Source organism: Protopterus annectens, chromosome 1.part1 (genome assembly GCF_019279795.1).
Source record: "Protopterus annectens isolate FY-2018-M chromosome 1.part1, PAN1.0, whole genome shotgun sequence".
Lineage (NCBI taxonomy): Eukaryota > Metazoa > Chordata > Ceratodontiformes > Protopteridae > Protopterus > Protopterus annectens.
Genome location: NC_056726.1, coordinates 700,065,122 through 700,087,170, shown reverse-complemented (window position 1 = coordinate 700,087,170; position 22,049 = coordinate 700,065,122).

Sequence of the window (22,049 nt, the reverse complement as noted above, 5' to 3'; positions counted from 1 at the left end):
TACCAAGGAGGATGATACTGTAGGGGTGCTGCAGTGGTTACTCATGTCGGTTAATACCAAGTCCAAGATATTATCACCTGTTTTGTGGGTATCGACTAGCTTTTCCAAGGCATTTGCACTGATAAAATCGAGGAATCTCTGAGCATTTGTTTTCCAGCATGAGTAGTTTTTTCAGTCTATGGTTGGGTAGTTGAAGTCGCCAGGATCAGGGTAAAGGGTTGAATCTTGATAGATTCGAAGAGGTCCAGATTGGTGGAGTGGGGATCTTAAGTCAAATTTGGGGGTCTGTAGCTAGCTATAATTTGATTAGGGGTCTCATCAATGGTTAACTGCACCTGGAGAGACTCCTGTGCGTTATACTGTTTGACCAGCCTGGAGGTGTGTGTATCTTTAATATATATTGAAACTCCGCCTCCTTTGGCTTTGCTGCCCACAGTTTGGGGTCTGAATGTATGATAGGATGAGTAACCATGTAAAGCTGGGGTGCTTAATACATTTTTTAATGATATTATTTTATTGCTTATTATGTAGCAGATGTTTTCTACAATACCATTTGGCATAAACATTTTCAAATATAATGTTCTTTCCATATTTCTCTACCTTATTATACAACATTTTCCACAGGCCATATAACACAAATATCTAATATTTACATTATAAAAATTATAAAAGAATAAACTTTACTTGCATTTTCACTCATTTTCACCTCATGCATAGCTATAACACCACATACTTTGAGCTGAATCAGTCATTCTCCAAGTTTCCTCCCTTACTCATTTCATGCTGTATTAAGCACCATATGCAGAATCTGGGATACTCCACTTCTTCACCTCTTAACTTTCAGAGCATTACCTCCATTAGGACATTGTGTATCTTATCTCTAGTAGTCCCTGCACTCACACTTAGTATTTGACTTTCAGAGCATTACCTCCATAGGAGATGCTGTACCTTATCTCTGGTAGTCCCTGCACTCGCACTTAGTACCACCATTCCTAATCCAACTTTACTCCTGTCTCCCCCTCAACCTTCCTTCAGGAAATATCATCAAATATAACTCTCCCTACTATCACTAGAGAACTGGTACTTAATGCTATCTCTAATTCCAAGAACACTGCATCAATGGGCCAAGACAATATCCCAGGATGTCTTCTAAATAGCATGAAATATGACCTATCAGGGCATCTGGAATTACTATTTAACTGTAGCCTCCAAACAGGCTTCATGCCTCATGAATGGAGAAAGGAAACAGTCATCCCCCTGCACAACAGTGGGCCATCTACAGACCCTGGAAACTACAGACCCATAAGGCTCACTTATCTTATATGTAAAGCCATGGAAAGAATTATCATGTAGATGATCAGCAGAGATATAGTAAACCTCCAGACACTGGACCCAACCCAGTTTGGTTTTGTCAAGGGCAGATCATGCCTACTCAACCTGGTGGACTTTTTGAGAAGGTCACCAAAGCAATGGATGAGGGCAAAAGTATTTGCACTGCCTACCTTGACCTGGCCAGGACCTGGGAAGTTAATACTAGGGAATCCACCCCTACAAATAGGCCAGACACAAGTGGAGTGCCTCAGGGATTAGTCCTTGGACTGCTCCTTTTTGGCATTTACTTCTCAGAAGTCAAGGCCAATGTCAGTGGTCTCTGGCTTACTATATTTTCAGGTGATTGCAAATTAGAAGCTGTCATTGAATGTCACACTGACAAAAATGTTCTCCAGGGGGGGGGGGGGCTGACACAGACATACAACTGGTGTCAGAGTATTGGACTAAAATGAAATGCTAAGAAATGCATAATAGTATCCTTTGGAAAGTCATCCATCCCTGGTAACTATGATATTGACAACACCCCCCTTAGCATTGACCCAGAAGTCAGGAACCTGGGGACACACATAGATAGTAATCTAGCCTTTGATCATCACATGTCTACAGTGGTGAGGAAATCATTCTATGTTGTGCAACTTATAAACAAAGGTATGGCATTTGAGTCCAATGAAGTCATTGTTTCACTGTATTGGCATTCGTCAAGCTATCACTGAGTACAATGCCCCCTTTGATATGTACCTAACCGGGCATATCCAAAAACTGGAATGTCCACAGAAGTTACTCACTAAAATAATACAGGGTGTAAGTAATATGTCTTAAACAGACTGCCTCAAGGCCCTATCCCTGTATTCTGTCTCCTACAGGCTTTTGAGAGAAAGATTTATGCCTGGCATACAGGGCATTGTCAGACCCCAATCTGATAGACCTCCTGCATATCCACAAAACAAACAGTGTCAGAATTACCCGTTTTAAAGACTTAAACCCTGCCTGTGATATAAAGGACATGCTGGAGAGGTAGGTATGTATCCCAGAGACTACTGTGTCTATGGAACAGGCTCCCCATCCATGTGAAGCAGAGTTCTTCCCTAACTCAGTTCAAGTGCAACTTGGACAACTGGATGGGAAACCAGAAATTCATCTCTGGTTTGGCACCTATGTCTCTAATGCAAACAGGTAACCTGTAAATGGTTAATCTCCCAGATCCATGCTTACACTTATCAAGGGTATCAGAACTTGTCAGAGATTTGGGATGCATGGCTAGGCTTAAAAACGGCCTTTGTGGTAGTTAGCCTAGTAAACACATATGGACTTAACTACAAACTACAGTTTCACCCATTTTATCACTCACCCTTGCCTCTTTGCTTGATTGGTCTGCCAATCACTGAGTATTCCCTCTTTATACTTCTCTGTCAAGCATTGTGTTTGTCCCATCCACTGTTTTTGCATCTAGATCCTTGCTTATCTTTCTGTATAGATGTCCAGAACTTCAGCTTTTCAAGCCTTAGCTAGCATCTGTCTCACATCTCTGGTGAGTAGTTGAAGTCACTTTTAACATTTTCATCACTACTAATATTCTTTTCCAAAACCACTTTTCTTCCCATAAAGCATCCCCTTTAGTGCACTGATCCATAAGCTCACCAAAAGCACACTCACATACATGTTGAACCAATTCTCAGTAAATAATACCAATTTTTCCATGTTTATCTCGTTCTAGCTTTTTCCTAAGTTAAACCTATCTCACTATTCACTATTTATCCTCCTGTACCTTTACGGTTATCCATGTTCGTGGATTTCCTCTTCTGAATACTTTGATTACTAGCTCTAAGACTCCTTTGGTATAATAGACAAGCTTCTTTCTGTAAATTATATTTCTTTTTGAGAACTGGAAAAAGAGCCATTCATTCAACTGTTCAATTCTTGGGTCCTTATCTTTCCAATATCCTTTCTTTCCCAGATTACCAGCCTCCCCTCCAAATCCTTAGGGCAGCTCTACCATGGACCTTAACACCTCAGTCTCATTTATTTGTGAACTACAATGAACATCCTACCAGCCATTTGATCATTCTAAGGGCACTGTTTTTTATTTGGCTCATTGTCTTACCACTTCCAGTCTTCCAGCTCTTTGTCCAGGCAGCCCGTTCCAAATAATTTTCTATTCCTCTCATATTTTGCTAGTATTTACAGTGATCACACATAGTTGGGCCACAGCTGTCCATTTCTGGTCTCTAATAATTTTTTTTTTATTAAACATCTTTATTGAATTATCACTTGAATTATCACTTGTGATACACCAGACTTAGCTTTATATAAAAGAAAAAAACTGATTAACATGTTCAGATACAAATATGATACATCACATATATTCTTCTGTACAATATAATCAATCCAATATTATATAAGCTGGCTAATTCCTGCCTTACCTTAAACCTCATTCCACCTCCAAAATATTTTTCTGCATGCAATTTTCCCACAATTTCCATTTTTTTATGTAATTTGCTTAAAACCTTTTCTAAAGATCCCAACTTCAGTTTGACTCTGTTACAATATTCACTACTTCAAAGATGTCTGGATTAGACTTTGATTTCCATTTTTTAGTAATTGATTTTTTTGGTGCCCCCCAGAATTACACTTAACAAGGCCTTACTAAGTGTAAGCAATTCAGGTCGTGTAGCCGGTTCAGAAAACAATTTCCTTTGTTATTCTCAATTGATCACCCAGTATTTCTGACAAGAGTAGTCTGTAGGGAAGCTTTAAAGTCTACTTACTCATTAAACTCTAAAAAACAAATGTTTCCAATTACCCCTCTCTTCATCACTCCTCAAACATTTGCCATCTACCTCAGGAAAAATTCTTTAGAGTCTACTTAGAACATAAAAATACCTATACAAACACTTCCAAACAAAAATCTTAAACCTTCTAGACTTTGTGGCATATCTGGGAGCCCTGCATACGTCTTTCTATTGTTTCTTTGTGAATTGCATATTCAATCTCTTTATTCCCAGTATTTTCTAACCTCTTTTACTTGATTCCTATTTTTATTGTGCAATATTTTATATGTCTTAATATTTATTTAATTTTTAACAATAGCTTCTGTTGTAGATTTGTCTAAAAACTCTAGCAGTTTGTGTCTTTAACTTAGGATTCCCCTATCACTTTCTCTTGGCCTATAATCTGATATCAATCCCTGAAAGAGAAGGCAATCACTAGCCTACAGTCCAAATGTCTCCTTGGCCTCTTTCCATTCTGTTAACTTTCCCCTTTTAATTATTTGTCCCAATACCTTGGTTCCTTTGCCAGCCCCGCTTGCTTATTCTCTATACCCCTAATTGCAGTTATCTCTATTGCAGAACCTCCTTTCTCCATTCCAATGTTTGGTTTAGTTCTTAGAATTCTTTCTACTACTTTATATAATATTCTGTATGACAGCTTTTATTCTCCTTAAGGAACTGCATCCTAAATCCCACTCTGTCCTTTTTGCTGAATTTCCCCCCTGCTTCATCATCATCCCTTTCAACTTTCAATTGTAGATTTCTGCTCATTTTATGTATAAGAGCTTTAACTGTTTACCTCTAAAATATCCCTTCATATCAGGTAATCTTTACCCATCTTGTTCTATTGGAAGGATCAAGTTATCCCATTTGACTCTTGTCGTCTTCCCCTCCCAGCTAGAATCCTTCAACTCTTTATTAATTACTACCCACAAACTTCTCCTCTGCCTGATAAAAATGTGCTTGATGTGTGTATAAAACTAAAGGGACTAAAACATTTTTACTGCTTTTATCTTGCTGTCCATATCCATAGCAAAGAACTTCCAGTTTCCCATTTTTTGCATGATCTTTTGTTCATTCTCTACCCACATACTCTTAGTTGTCATAACAAAATCTTTTTTAACCCATACTCCTAAGTACTTCATTTTATCATGTCCCCATAAAAATGGGTATTGCTAAACCAATTAATGTGTAAGTACATAGTTTTCAGCTATAACCTTTGTTTTATCCTCAATAATTTTATATCCAGAAAAAAAATTGAAACTGTCTCAGAACATTCCACAACAGTGAGATGTCCTTTTCTTGTTTTATCAGGTACAAATGATATCATCTGAATATAAAGCCAACTTTTCTTAATAACCATACCAAATATATCCTTGAATTTCCAAGTCCCTGATTTTCTTTGCCAATGGTTCTAAATATAATGCAAATAATAAAGGAAAAAAGAGGATACCCCTGCCTGGTTCCCCTGTTCAGACACAACCTATCAGAGAGGTACTCTCCCACTTCGATTTTAGCCTCTGAGCCCTCATATATCCTCCTAAGTAACCTTATTGTATCAGAAGATGCAAATTTTTCCATTGCCCTACTCATAAAATCCCAGCTTACTCTATTGAATGCTTTCTTTGCAATGTGACCCACAAACTACAGCAGGATTTTCTTAAATTGTGCTTCCCTCTAGATCATTATTGTTCTATTAATGTTGTCAAATGCTTGCCTCCCATCTACAAAACCACATTTACCCATATCTGTCAATGCTGGCAACACCATTGCCAGTTTTTAGCCATTATAGGAATAAACACTTTATAATGATGGCTTAAAACTAAAACAAACCTATACAAAGATACAAAGATGGATCTGATGGGTCTTTCCTGTTTTTTTTTTTTTTTTTTTTGGTTCTACAGCCACCACAGCTTTTTTCTAGGATGTTGGTGCTTCTCATCCTTTCAAAATACTGTTAAACAACACCTTCCATCCCTCCTAGCTTCTAAATTTCTACTAGAGTACCATTTCTTCCTGGAGACACATGTAGATTGGTCATAAATCACTGTTTTTATCTCATCTCATCCTATCTTAACTGTTAGTTGCTGAGCCCCATCTACTTTTAACCTTGGCATATTTAAGTCTTCCATAAATATTTCCATTTGTTCTTTTTTTCACTTCCACATTTCTGTATTTTATACAAATGTTCTTAAAACTTCCAAAATATCACTAATACCTCTGCAGGATACCTGTTTATTTTTTTGTTATAGTCTCCTTAAGTTTGGCAACAACCCTTTCTACTTTCTGTTGTCTAAATCACTGCTCTAAAGGCTTTTGTGCTCTGGAGCTACTATCAAAAAACAATTACTTAACAGCAATCTTTCTAAACTCATGAATGTTATCCATGTGCTCCCCTATTTTCTCTTTCACACTCTGCAGTTGCACCTCCTCTTGTTCTGTGAGATTCCCCTTAGTCTGCAATATTTTAACTTTTGTCAGCCCCTCTAAATAATTATTGTTACTTCTTAACTATATATCTTTTGCCTTTATTTATACCCTATTTTAAAACTCCACTTTCATTATCCCACTCATTAGCTATAACTTCTGAAGAATTTTTCTATCTTCCCTAATAACTCCTGAATAATTTCCACTATCCATTCCATAAATTCCTCTGTTTTTAGCAGATAGGTAGGGAAGTGTCAGTGTCTCATGTTTACTTCACTACACTTCATTTTATGTTATTCATTATCAGTGTATGACCTGAATAGGTACTGGATGCATATCAAATCTCTCAATTAAATGCACATGTTCCTATGAAACATAATTTCTTTATATTCTAGCCCACTTATTTTACCTTTTGGAATAATATGTAAATTATCTCTGAGTTCCTACTAATGCATTCATGTCTTCCATACCAAGTATTTTCTGAAATTTCTTCAGAAATCTACCATCTTTGGTTAAATTTTCCCTTCTAGGCCCCCAGATACATCCTTACTGTTGTAAATCAGTTGCCTGAACCCCCTATAAGTAATATTCTCTGCTGAAAGCTGATTATTTCTCCCAATTGTTTAAGCTCCGTAATAGGTATTTTAGGTGGAATATAAATACATGCCAGCATAATCCTCCTCCCTTGCCAGTAGCCCCTTACTAACAAAAATCTACCATTATTATCTTTTTTTCTTCTTCTATCACTTTTGAAGTTCCTATAGCAATTAGTATAAGTACTCCTCTTTTCCTTTGTCCCTGAAACTCTACTGAAAATTCATCCAGAAATCCTTTGTTAATTAAATTCACACACTCATTTCTTTCCAAATGCACCTCCTGTAGCATTACTACGTACTACTGTAATTCAATACGCTTTCCTTTTTGACTATACCTGTGATATCATTCACATTCCAAGATAACTGGTGCAAGATAACATGGACAATGTTGCTGTTATGATAAGAGGTTACTATTATCTCCTATTATATATGCAGCTTTTTTATGTTTATTTTTAAATTTTGTGATACCTGAACGCACTAATGTTTGCATGATGATCTTTTATACAGTTGTTTCTTGCCCTCTCTGTTTGAACCTATGTCACACTTTACAAGACTTTTTTATTTTAATGAAAACTCTCAAAAATACCACCCCGAACACCCTCATAACATATTAATTTTATATAAACACACAAAACTATATATGTATTCAAATAATGAAGTTTAACCCTTTTAAGAGAAACAATTGTCCCAATTAGACAGCTGCACACACAGTCATTAACTGACCTAAAGTTAAGGTTAAAGCCAAAACGCATGTTACTCCCTGTTCTCCTACTTACACTAAATGCTGTTTGTTCTTGTTTTATCTTTATTTCTCCTCCCAGATGTGAAAAGCAACTTTCATGCTTTCAGAAAATATTAACTTCTAGCCTCAAAGAATCCAGTGCTCTGTCTTTTTATTGCCCTTTAATTAACCTGTCTACATGGAAGCACAAGATAAAAATGCAGCTCTCAGCTGCAGGTTTCTGAAGTCATGCTGAACATTTATTGCTAGATGAAAACATTTCATTACATTCAGAGTTCTTTTATTTACTTGTTTCTACTTAAACCTTGTTACTAGATTAATGCAATGGTCTTATTACAGACATTTACCAATCAGGAATAATAGAAAACATACCAGCTATACATAAATTATGATCTGTGCACTTTTGCACCCCATCCCCACCTCAACAACCCAAGATTACAGCCTATTAACTTAAACATACTTTCCTCCAGCTTTTTTCTATTTTTGCTTTGTAATGCTTACATTTCTTAATGCTGAAAAGAAAAAAAAAAAGGTACCCATTTACTTTAGTATCTTTATCACATACAACATCTGAAAATGCTTTACTATATAAGATGCAATTTATATCATGAAAGGTTTTTATAGCAATACTGTTAAGAACAGAACTTGCTCCACTTACAGTTAACCTTTTCCTTCCTCTTCTCTTCCTCTGTCCTTCTAAACATTAATAACATGAAGTGGAGTAAATTCCTATCAGTCTCCAAGTTTAACAAAGGTAACAAATGTCTATTTCTACTTTTTCTTTTACAGCTATGTTTCACAAATGCGAGTGATGCTTTGTGATCTCACATTTATGCAATAAATTCCATGTTGCTGATTGTCTTCATGTTCTTCTACATCTCCCAACTCCAGAATTAGTTCAATTCCAAGGTACTCCAAATTCTTCTATTCAACTCTTGTGCTGTTCTCAAGCATTTTCTTTGGAACTTTGGAAAAGGCTTCATTGGCAAAAATCTCTCTATGAGCTTTATTATCAGAAGAATGAGATTTATTATCTCATTTATTTATCTTATTTTTTTATCATATTTATTTATTATGCTTTATTATCAGAAGAATGAGAAGCTTCCCCTTCTGCTTGATAGCTCACTATTTGTTAAACAAACTTTTGTATTTATCTAAACCACTGTTGCAGACAAATCCAAAAAAGAACCACAGATAAGGCCAACGTTCTCTATTACTTTTGATAAAAAAACAAATCACAAAATATACCAACACTCTTTCCCTCTAGTGCCTCGGCTATAAGCCTTTAACAGAATATACCTTGTCTCAACACCCTTTTCCTGTTTATACATCATTGCCCACTTTTGTATTTCCTTCTCAGCCTGCTGCAGATCAAAAATTACTTTGATCCTCCAGGAAAAAAATATTTGGAAGACAAACAGATACAGCAGCTTGAATCTCACAACTGCCTCTCAACATATCCCAACTGCTGGAATAAATTTGCTTTTTTCTGGTCTCTGAGCTTAGCTACCATTTAGTAAACTTTTAGCCCCAAGTACTTCCCCCTGCCCACACATACACACACACCCACTCACACACACATACACACACACACACACACACACACACACACACACACACACACACACACACACACACACACACACACACACACACACACACGCACGCACGCACACACACACACACACACACACACACACACACACACACACACACACACACACCTTTTCAAGGAGTGCAGACCATCTCTTCATCTGTTAAGTTCTTATTCTAATCACCTCTGACTTTTGATGTTGGTAATGAAGCTCTGATGCACTATCAAAACTACTGAACATCTCCCATATCTCTGAAGTTGCACAGTAACATTTTGAGGAAGCAACATGCAATCATCTGTAAGTATATAATGACCACTCATTTTCCTGCCACTATTCCACCTCATCCAAGTTTCCCTTACTCTCTACACTGATCATTCGATGACCATTAAAAATAATACTGGTGATAAAGCACAGCCCTCTTAAACCCCTCTTCTTAATACTATTTCCTCTGTAAGTCTACCATTTATATGTAGCTGTAACTTTAGGGCCCCATATAGGGCTTACACTCCTTTCAACTATCTACCGTCTCCCATGGCCTCTGTCAGGGTATTTGTCATAAAGTCTCACAAGACACAATCAAAGGCCTTCAGAATACACATTGACACAATTGCTGCTTTCCATGGCCCTTTTACTCAGCCATGCTACAAACTCTATAGGAGCATGTCAGTGTTCCATGGATGATTTGTCTTTAATAAAATGCACTTCATAGGATCATAGGAAGTTACTAGGCTAATGGCCTTGGGGCCCTTACAAGCCTAGCCAAGACTTTATCCCCAAAATGAAACCTCAGTTAGCACTTCTCACCCCTGTCAATGAGTTGGAATCCCTGGGACAAATTTGTGATTTCCCATCCATTCATTAAGGTTACGCTTGAAGAGGGTCAGCAAGGTACTCTGATGTGCATGGGAAGTCTATTCCAGAGATAGGGCAGCCTCTGGGAGACAAATCTGTCTCTCCAGCAGGTTTTGTTGATGTCGCATATCAGATTTAGGCTTTTTGAGCAGCTAATGCACAAGGAGTTAGACTTATGGATGCGAAGCATTTCTAGTAGGGCAGAGTCCAAGATTTCCTTGTAGGCGAGACACAGATCACCTCTGAGTAATCTGTATGATACCGAGTAGAGTGATAGTGATTTGAGCCTGTCCGCATAGGACAGGTGTTGAAGGCCATGGGTTTTCTTTGTGAGGTATTTCTGTGGCCTTTCCAGTTGGTGAAAATGTTTGGAGAGGTATATACCATACAGGGTGTTATACAAAATTATTGGTCCAATAAAGGAGGAGTATAGAGAGGTAATAATCTCCTTTTTTTTTACTGGATGCAATCCCTTTACTTATGAGATGAACAAAGTAAAAGGCTTTTCTGACCACTGCTACTACATGATGGTTGAATGTGAGATTGTTATCAACCTGAGTACCCAGGTCTCTCACCACAGGCTGTGTGTTTAGGGGGTTGCTGTTGATATAGTAATCAATAGAGGATGTGTTTCTGTCAAATGGTATGACGATAATTTTTTTTGCATTTAGTTTGAGGCCGTGACTTTGGCACCAGTCATTAGTTGCCGTGCGACCCTCTTGCAGTATGTTAACATCATTTGGGGAGTCAATGACAACATCCAACTTACAGTCATCCACAAATCTGGTCACCACAGGCCTTTTGTTTTGCATGGACCTCTGAGAAGTAGATGCCAAACAGTAGGGGTCCCAGAACAGATCCCTGAACCACTCCACTAGTGACAGGTCTGCTATCATAGGTGGAGATTCCTATTTTGACCTTGAGGGTCCTGTCGGTGAGCCAGTTGGCTACCCAACTGATGAGAAAGGGATTTACTCCAAGTTGTGTTAGCTTTTTGATGATGTCCGAGTGAGGGATTGTGTCAAAGGCCTTGACCGAGTCAAGGTAAGCTGTATGTACTGACTTTCTCTCACCCAGTGCCTTGGTGACAGCCTGAAAGAAGCCAACCAGGTTCAACAGGCAAGATATGCCCTTGATGAATCCAAACTGGGTGGGATCAAGTGCTTGGAGATTGCCTATGTCCTTATTTATGAGATCTATAATAATACGCTCCATGGCTTTACAGATCAGACCTGTCAAGCTAATGGGGTGATAGTTTCCAGGGTCACTAGTGGTACCACCTTTGTGCAAGGGTATGACATTGGCAGATCTCCACTCTGCTAGAATGAATGACTAGTATGCTCAACGGCGAAGCCAGTTCTTGCTGAAGATGGTGCAGAATAGAACCTGGGATACTATCAGGTACTATGAAAGCTGTGTTCTTTGCCTTGGATAGGGCCTTTAACACTTGCTCTATAGAGATTTGAGGTGCAGGACAAGTATCGGGGATATCAAAAGGGCCTTTGGGGGGACGGGGGGTGAAGTTTGTGCTGAACTTATCTGCTACCAGCTTGGCTAAGTAAACAGGATCAGTGTAAGTGATACTGTTAAGAACTAGTCTTGAAAGGACTTTTTCCAATCTCATTGTCAAAATATTAGCAAACACATTGGTATTTACATTGCACAGAGATATAGGGTGATAATTTTCAACATCTGCCTATTTCCCTTCTGTTTATGCAATGCTGTTGCTGTAGTCTCTTCCACAGAGTTGGTTAGTATTCCATTTTTTCTATAATACCACTGAATACATCTGTCATTGTGCTGCTCAACTGAAAACCCCATCTTTTATAGAAAGCAATGGGATATTCATTGGTCCACTCACTTTACTTCCTTTCAGATGCCTAATAGAGACAATTGTATCATCTTTTCTTATCAGCAAATTTATTCTGTTTCTCCTTCTCATATATCACAAATCCTTTCCTTCTGTGGTATGTCTTTCCTTTTATAAAGCTCAGTGTTATAGCAATTAAATTGCACCCTTATTTACTCACTCCTATGGCTTTCTCTTCCCTTTAGTCTTACATTTAACTGATCAAAGTTTTTTTTTACTGATGCTTGATATTACTCATCAACATCTTGATATCTAGCTCTCCCATCACCCACTATCCTGGCCCTTTTTTTGTCAACCCAACTTTTGTTATCTGGCTGTGCCTGCAAATGGTCTACTGTGATAAGTGTACTACTCCAGTAAATAAATTAAATAATGAGTAAGTATCTTTCATCCCTCATATTCTTTCAGCTTGTCTCTCATGACTATTTTCTCTGCCCTGTTTATATCCTGAACTTCTACCTCTCCTTCTTCACCAAATTGTAACTTCCTAAGCATATCCTTCACAGCCATTAATTCCTGCACCCTTTCTTTTCACATTTCTTTTCTCATTCTCTATCCATAATGCTACTCCTCCAGGCTGCTTTCACCCCATCCTGTTCACAAATTCCCAGTGTGCCCTTGGCAATTTTATTTATGTATACCACCTCTTTAAAAATATCCCCCGTTCACTTATCATCCCTCCTAATTCAGTGCCCAGGATTCCATCTATATCCACCTACTGTCTGACTCCTTATCTCCCACTTCATTCTAACAATGGCATGATCTGATTGTCCAGCCTACTAGCTTTTTTTTTCTTTTACACCTTGAAAATTTAAATCCTGTCACACTTGGTAGTAATTCTTGTCATACATCTAACAGTTTCTCCTTTCTCATCCTCTCAGATAAGGCTTCTTGACTGTACCTGTGAAATCCAACTGCTCCATATTTCCTATGATGTCTTTGGGGTCTAACATCACATTGAAGTCACCCTCTGTAGTTACAGTATCTCCTTCTTTCTTTAGTACCTCTGGATTCTTCAGTAAGTCATAGAAAACGTCAGCCCTGTCTACACTGGCCCCGCAGAAAGAGCTCAGGACCATTCTCTCTTAGCCATCTGCCAACCACTCATTTGTCTTCTTCATCTTTAACTACCCTCACTGTCTCCCATGGTTGGATTGAGTATTTCTGATGCCACTTGTCTTAGATATAAACTAAGTACTTTAGTAATGGGTCAGAAGATACCTAGTATGTTAGACACAGATCAGCTATTAGCAGTCAGTAAGAGACAGAATATAGTGATACAGCTTTGAGGCAGTATATATAGGATTATTGTTTAGGCTTTGTATACATTTCATAAGCCATCTTTATTGGTATTCCCTTTATTGCATGTGCCTGGACAGATACATGCCAAATGGCATTATACTCAGTGATTGGCCTAATAAGGATGAGTAAAGGAGGACAATGACATCACTAGATTTAGAAGCAACCCATTGTTTAGGAGCTGTTCAGTATAGGAATGTTTTACCAGAGTGAACACATGTTCACTATCCACATATGTTTCCAAATCCTGAACTTTTGGGTCAGCTTTTAGAGATGTTTGTCAACGTGGTAGTTCCTGGAGGAGAAGACTTTTCCAATTCTGAATAACGCATTTTTTAGCATTTAGTTTTAGTCCAGTTATTTGCTTAGGACAAGTCTTCCTGCTGGATGGCTGAGTCTTTTCAGGATTCAAGTCACTGTTCTTTGCTTGTAGTCATCTGCAAACATAATAAGCCAAAGTATTTTTCTATTGGCTTTTATTTCTGAGAAGTAGATGCCAAACAGAAGATGTTCCAGCACAAAACCATCAAGGACTGCATTGGGAACTGGTCTTTTAGTGGAGGTAGTACCCCCTATTTTGATCTTCTCCATCCTATCTGTAAGCCATTTGGCAATCCAGTGGGTGAAAGTTTTTCCCCTAGCTTATGTATTTATTTTTTGTACTATGCTTGAGTGGGGGATTGTGTCAAAAGCCTTGGACAGGTCAAGGTAGCAGTGTGCACTGTTTTACCTTTGTCCATTACACTGATGATCCATTAAAAAGTCCATCAGATTGAATAAGGAATACCTGCCTTTGAGGAAACTAAACTGTGATAAGTCCAGTGTTTGGAGAGTCCCTATGTCCTTATTGATTATTTATTTTTTTATTTGTTTATTGACATTTTCTTACCTTAAAAGTCTGATTGAATAGAAGCCCATTTTCAGAGGAAACCTGGGCAGAAAAGCTGCAAATTATTATTAAACATTTTAAGAACAATTTCACAATTTTCAAAAATAAAACAAAAACATCTACAATTTAAATAATTATAACAAATTAGACATAATATAAAAACATTGGTTAAAAATCGATAATAAGTATATGACAATCATTTAATAGTTAGAGACATTTTACACAGTATGTACAGAAATTAAAGGTGTGTTAGTCTAATACAAATAGGAACTGCAGTATGGAGTAAGGGAAAACAGGCTTATAGCATATTTAGAGAGAAAGTCAGGGAAGAGAATTAGATTGTAGTAAGGAGGTAAGTGAAGAAGGAGAGTAAGGAGGGATAAGGAATGAAATGAAACATGTTCACATTTAGAGATATAGTTTATCCTGGTTTTGAGGAAGAACAGAGCCAGAATTTAGCTAGAAAGTCTTTCAGAGTGGTTCTGCAAGATGGGAGGGAGGGTATAGACCTGATGGATACAGATAAGGAGTTCCAGGCCTTAGCAACCTTGTACAAGTACAGACAGTGCCCAGCAGATTTGCTAGGTTTGTAGACAGACTGGAGTTTCTGGTCAGTGGATTGCAATGACCAACCGTGAACACAGTTGTGTAGAATATTTTTAGTGCTGGAGAGGCAGAGGGATGCTGGATAATTTTATAGGTGGTAAGTTGTGCATATGTTAGTTGATGAGGCAGTTCCTACTAATTTCAGTGCTATACAGTGGTGGGTTCTGAGAGGGGTATGTGCTGCAAATTTTGCAACTTTGTTGTAGCATTGTTTAAGTTTTCATTTTTGTGAAGCCAGGGGGGGTTAGTATGGATGGAAACACTATAAAGAAGAGTGGAGAGGGGATAGGTGGTGTTAAGTATAGTTTCAGTTGCATCAGGGAGAAAGTTTTTGGCTCTGTAAAGCATCTCTACTTTTTGGTGAGTTTTTCTTATGCAGTTTTGTTTATGCAGATCGAATGTAAGATTATCATACACTATCACCCCTAATAGTTCCACTATCACCCATAATAGTTTGGTATGAGAAGTGACAACAATGGTTGTATTATCAAGACAGAGGACTTTACATTTTGGTTTTTTCATGTGAGAAGGATTTGGAGAAAAAAGTATTAGTTTGGTCTTTTTTGGGTTGAGCATGAGTTGTGAGTTATGAAGCCATGTTTCAGTGGCTGTTGAAGCTTCCTGTGTAATTTATTGGAGGTTCACTATGTTGTCAGAAGTACAAATGAGAGTGGAATCATATCTGTGTATTGTATTAGAGATGTCTGTTTTGTGGAAGTATAGAGGGTGTTTCTTTATTTTTTTACAGTCATTCAAACACCTTTATTGAATTATCACTTCTGACATAGTCAAATTTACATTCATATGAAAGTAATCAAACTATATTAACATAGCAAACATTATACTTCACATATATTGCTATATATCATATAACTAAGCAATATTACATAAATTATTCAATTCCTGCCTTTTTGTAAACAAGAAACATCTTTATTAAACCATCACTTACTACATAGGCAATTATACATTTATATAAATGAAACAAACCACACAATCCTAGTCGCAAGCATTTTACATCACAGACCATACTGACACACTCCCTGCTGCAAACAAGGATGGAAAAGGGAGCATCTTATACTAAGATGTGTATGTAAAATAAACAGACTCCCTGCTAATTCTAACTAGGTAAATACTTAATTACATGATAAATTACTGGAAAGTTTAGACTAATTGTTATCATGATAACTTACTATAGAAGCTTATATGCTTGGGCTGAAGTGGTGTCTGTTTTTAAATTTTCAAAATTAAGTCCAGCAAATATTCCCAGTATTTTTGATAGTATTCCTTTTGTTTTATAGAGGTGTTTACCAGCTTATGGGAGGATATGAATTTAATAGCAAGGTTACAGAACTCTTCCCATGGAATTGTGGATTTATCAAACCAGTTCTTAGTGATGGGGAATTTGATGAGGACACACATAGTGATAAGTACGTGTTTTAGAATTTTGGGAAGACTAGCTGTAGTTCATAGGTTCATAGGTTCATACTAGGCTATCTGCCCTAGGGCATTTATAAGCCTAGCCAGAGTGTGTTTGGCTTTCGCCACCCATTTTAAATTAATTTTGCTATGCCCTTTTTCGAGGTTAGTATACTGTGCCTCTGTCTAACAGTGACACAGCAGTGATACCTGGGGTAAACCTACGATCTCCCATCCACTCATCAAGATTCCTCTTGAAAAGAGTCAATGAGGGACACTGCCTAACCTGGACTGGGATTTTATTCCAGAGTGAAGGGAGCCTCTGGGTTATGAATCTGTCCCTCTAGCATGTCCTATTTATTTCAGTGCTGAGGTTCAAGTCTCTCGAGCGTGTAGCTCGACGGGATTTGGATTTTCTGAGGTGCAGCATGTCCATTATTTCCGAGTTGGTCATGGCTTTATACGTCAGGCACAGATCGCCTCTGAGCAGGCGGTATGCCACTGAGTAGAGCTGGAGTTTCTTTAACCGGGCAGCATATGGCATCTGTTTGAGCCCTTTGATCCTCTTGGTGAGGTACTTTTGGGGTCTTTCCAGTTGCTGCAGGTGTCTGGTAAGGTACATCCCAAAAGGGGCATTGTACTCAATTATGGGCCTGATGAGGGATGAGGGATGAGTAAAGAGGCACAAAGACCTCCCCTGATCTAGATGTGAATCCCTTCATGATTAGATGGGCTATATAAAATGTTTTTCTAACCACTTTGGCCACGTGGTTGTCAAATGAGAGATTGCTATCAACTTGGGTCCCCAGGTCCCTAATTACTTCTTCTGTACTTAATGGATTACCACCTATGTGGTAATTTGTGGGCACTTTGTTTTTGCCAAAGGGGATGACTATACACTTTTTGGCATTTAGCTTGAGGCCATGGCTCTGGCACCAGTTGTCTGTTTCTATGAGGCCCTTTTGGAGGATGCTTGTGTCGGGTGGAGAGTCGATTATTGCACCCAGTTTGCAGTCATCTGCAAACTTGGTCAGCCACAGTCCTTCTGTGTTGGCCTGTACCTCTGAGAAATATATACCGAATACAAGAGAGGTCCGAGGACTGAGCTTTGTGGGACGCCACTTGTAACTGGTTGGAGTCTGACATGGCTCCAGCAATTCTAACCATGTGGGTTCTGTCCTTGAGCCAGTTTGCAACCCATCTAGTGACATAGGGGTTTATATTTAAGCTGGTGAGCTTATCTATATTGCCCGAGTGGGGTATTGTATCGAAGGCTTTTGCGAGGTCCAGGTAGGCTGTGTGGACCACCTTCCCCTCGTCAATGGCCTTGGTGACTGTTTCAAAGAAATTGACCAGGTTTAAGAGGCAGGATCTGCCCTTAACAAAGCCGAACTGGGTAGGATCCAGTGTCTGTAGGTCCCCAATATCTTTATTTATGAGATCCATGATGATCCTTTCCAAAGCTTTGCAGACCAAGCTAGTCAGGCTTTCCAGGATCCGTTGAGGCACCACCTTTGTGGAGAGGGACCACTGTTGCTGTACGCCACTCTTTGGGTACATATCCTATAGTAAGGCTGAGATTGAACAGTAGTTTTATGTTTGGGTTTAGCTCTTCTTGGAGTTCATGTAGGACGCAGCCCGGGACACTGTCTGGTCCCATTGATGCTGTGTTTTTTGGTTTGGAGAGGGCGGCTCTTACCTGAGCATCTGAGATGTCAGGGGGGCAGCACGTTTGCGCTGAACCTGTCAGCTAGGATGTTGGCAATGGCTGTGGGTTCAGTGTATTTTCTGTCATTTTGGACTAATTCTGAGCATATCTGGGAATTCCCACCCAGGTTCCTAACATAACTAAAGAAAGCCTTGTGATTATCCTTAGTGTCCTGTGCAATTTTTCTCTCGAAGCTGGCCTTAGACGATTTTATGAGTACCAGTAGTTTTTTTTAAATAGCTGTGATAAGTATGTGTTTTAGAATTTTGGGAAGACTAGTCGTAGTGATGTGTAAAATAGCTGTTTCCCATGAAAAGGTGGATTTTTCATATCCTATCTTTTCTAATCTTACTCTTAAGGAACACCATAGGATGTAAACCCTTTTACATCTACAAAAGATGTGGAGCATGTCAGCTTTTTGGTTTGGGCAATAGGGGCAATATTATGAATATTTGGGACTGAATTTATTAAGAACTGATGTTGTGTAGTAAGCATTACTGTTAACCATGATTTGTGTGTAAAGCAGATGCTTGCAGGGAATTAGTTTAATCATGCTTTCAGTAGCCAATTTTTTATTTTTATATGAAATCACTTGATTTTTATCATTCCAATAAGATGAGAAGAAGAGAGTATTCTGGGATTTTATGTTTGTGATTAGTATATATGTCTTGGAGATTGTTTTATTCTTAATTGCTAGTGTTTTGAGAATTAAGATAGCAGAGTTAATATCCTGGTGATCAATTTCGACAGATGACAATTTATTTTTTAGTAAGTAAAAGAGGGGTCTGAGTATAATATCATATTTATTAGGCAGCTTGAGCTTCTGTCTTAGTTCTGTTATATTAGAGTCATGCCATTTGTATATTTCCCAAACTGTAAAGTCTTTTATGAGAAGAAAATTTATTAAGTTTATTGGTTGATTAGTAAGTTAGGATTTAGGTGAAGTAGTTGAGTAAGATCTAGAGCATTACAGAGCTGAGTTAACTTGAATAGACTTTTAAAAGTAAGGATCATATGTTTGATAAGTGAGTATAGGTTCTTTGTAAAGCAGTTTTTTGGATTTAGATTTAGAAAGGGGAGACACTTTGGATTTATGTCAAGGGATTTGGTTTGATTGTACCAGATTTTAATCCATTGGGGTGTCCGGCTGCTCATTTTATGATCGTAGTTGACTATATGGATCAGTCTACTAGAATTGATTACATAATGATATAGTTTGAGATCTGGCAACCCCAGTCCTCATTTATCTTTTGATAGAGAAAGTTTGTCATATTTTATTCTAACAGATTTAGGTTGCCACAAGAATTTTGATAAGGCCTTTTCTACATTTGTAAAGAATTTTTGTGGAATGATTGATAGAGTAGCATTAAGCTGGAAGAGGATCCTAGGTAGGACGTTCATTTTGACTACACTAGCTTTTGACAATAAGGACAAATTAATATTTCTCCATCTGTTAATGTCATTTTCAATATTTGACCATGTGTTTAGTAAATGTATCTTAATGATCTCATTAAAGTTAGGAGTATAGCTTATACCTAAGTATTTTAGATGGTATTTGGGTTTGATCTCAATAACATGGAAATAGAATTCTTTATGGCCTAAATGATTTGAAGGGAATATATATGATTTATTCAGATTTAATTTGTAATTAGATATATTAGAGTATGTCTCTAGAGAGTTAAGTATTTTATGAAGGTCAGTATTGGGTAGTTCAAAGTAAAAGTTTAGATCGTCAGCAAAGGCAGAGTATAGGAGGTTTACATTCAAGATTTTAGGTATATGATGAAAAGTTTTTTGGGACAAAAATAAAAGCAACGGTTCTAGATAAAGATTGAAAAGGTAGGGGGGCAGGGCATAACCTTGTCTTGTTCCATTAGCTATGGTAATAGCGTTGGATTTAACTTTGTTGATATGTAAGGTAGTGGAGGCATTTTGGTAAAGTACTTTAATTATATTAATGAATTCTTGAGGAATTACAAAAGAGGCTAAGATATCAAAGAGAAAGGTTTAGTCTACTCTGCCAAAAGCTTTACTTGCATCAGCAATAAGGGTGTATCTAGGGTGTTTATCATTACCTAGATGTCTTATGATGGTATCTAAGAGAAGAGTGTTGTCACACATTTGTCTATTCTGCATGAAACCCATTTGTTCATGTGAGATTATGGAGGATAGTATGCTTTTCAGTCTGTTTGCAATAACATGGGCTAAAATCTTGAAGCCGATATTGATGAGGGCAATTGGCCTATAGCTAGCTGGATCTAAGGGGCAGAATTTGGTTGGTGTATTAAGATGTTGTTATTTAAATATCTATCAATTATGCCATATTGAATGATGTGATTGAATATTTTTAACAAAATTTTTGAGATAGGTTCAGAGATTTTTTGGTAGAATTCCACAGTGTATCCATCTGGGCCAGGAGCTTTGCCTACCTTGAGTTTATTAATCACAATTTTAACTTTTTCTAAAAAAATGGGTGATTTTAGAGAGCTCTTTTGACAGTCACTAAGTTGGGGGAATTTTAATATGTGCATAAACTCTTCAAATTTATCACTAGAGTGAGAGTTTGGAAGATTATATAGATTTCAGTAAATATACTCAAATGTGTCTATAGTATTCCTTTATATTTGATTTCTTTAATCCTAGAAGGACCATTTTTGATATTGATTAATCTGGCAAGAATTTTTGAAGGGGTTTGTGCCCATTCTGAATATTGGTAAAGGGATCTCATCTCTATGAATGAGAGGTTTTTAAGGTAGAGGTTGTGTAATTGTTTTTGCAAATCAACCATTGTTTCTTCCAGAGCTTTTGAGTAGTTATGTTGAAGTTCTATTTCAATATCCTTAATTTGAGTCTCCAGTTTGGATTTAAGGTTATGTTTTTTTCTTGTACCATGAGGATTTTTGAATAATTAGAACTCTTATGACCGCTTTAGCAGCAGCCCATTGGACATCATAAGGAATTTGAGTAGATATAAGCTTGTTATCAAGTTGGGCAAGGATAAGATTTATTTCCTGAACTACTACTTCTATTTGAATAATGTTAGAATTTAAGGTCCAATTGTTGACACAGGAAGAACTTGGGTTATAATTTGAGATGTTTATAGATATATTGATTTTGGAATGGTCAGATATAGATCTTGGAGAGACCTTATAGTTCAGTCTATAGCGGGTGAAAATTTGGGAAATATGGAAGGCATCAATTCTAGACCAGGATTTATGTCTAGTTGAGAAAAAAGGTGTAGGTAGGTATTGAATTATCATGCTGAAATTTTGAATAAGGGTCTATTAGATCAAAAGTGTTCTGTAATTCTTCTAGTGCTAATGTAGTATGTTGAGATTGCCTAGTATCCTTATGTGACCTGTCTTTGTCTGGGCTGAGTAAAACATTCCAATCCCCTCCTATGATGTATAGATGATTTTGATAATTTGCTAGGATATTAAAGATATCATAAATAAAAAGATGCTGGTTTAAACAGGGACTGTATATATTTATAAAGAGTAAAGGTTTATTTAGCATATGGTAGTTACTGGTGAATAGACACCATCTTCCATTAGGATCACTTTTGGTAGAAGTGATTTCTCCCAATAAGATTTGTTGATTATGATTGCTACTCCCCTAGAAGATGAGTCATAGCCACAGCAATTATTTGCTTCACCCATTTCCTATTTCTATCACTGTTCCAGAGCTCATTAACCATATGGATCTCTTGGCCATATGGGTCTCTTAGCCTAGCCAACACTGTGGGACTCTGGCTAACAAAGTTTGCAGATGAATGCAAACTGGGAGCCATTATTGAATCCCCAAATGATGTGGATATTCTAACAAAGGGATCATACAGAAACAGATGCTTGGTGCCAGAGCCATGGGCTTAAGCTCAATTCTAAGAAGTGTATAGTTATCCCCTTTGGGAAAAAACATGTACCCATGAATTACCACATAGGTGGCTATA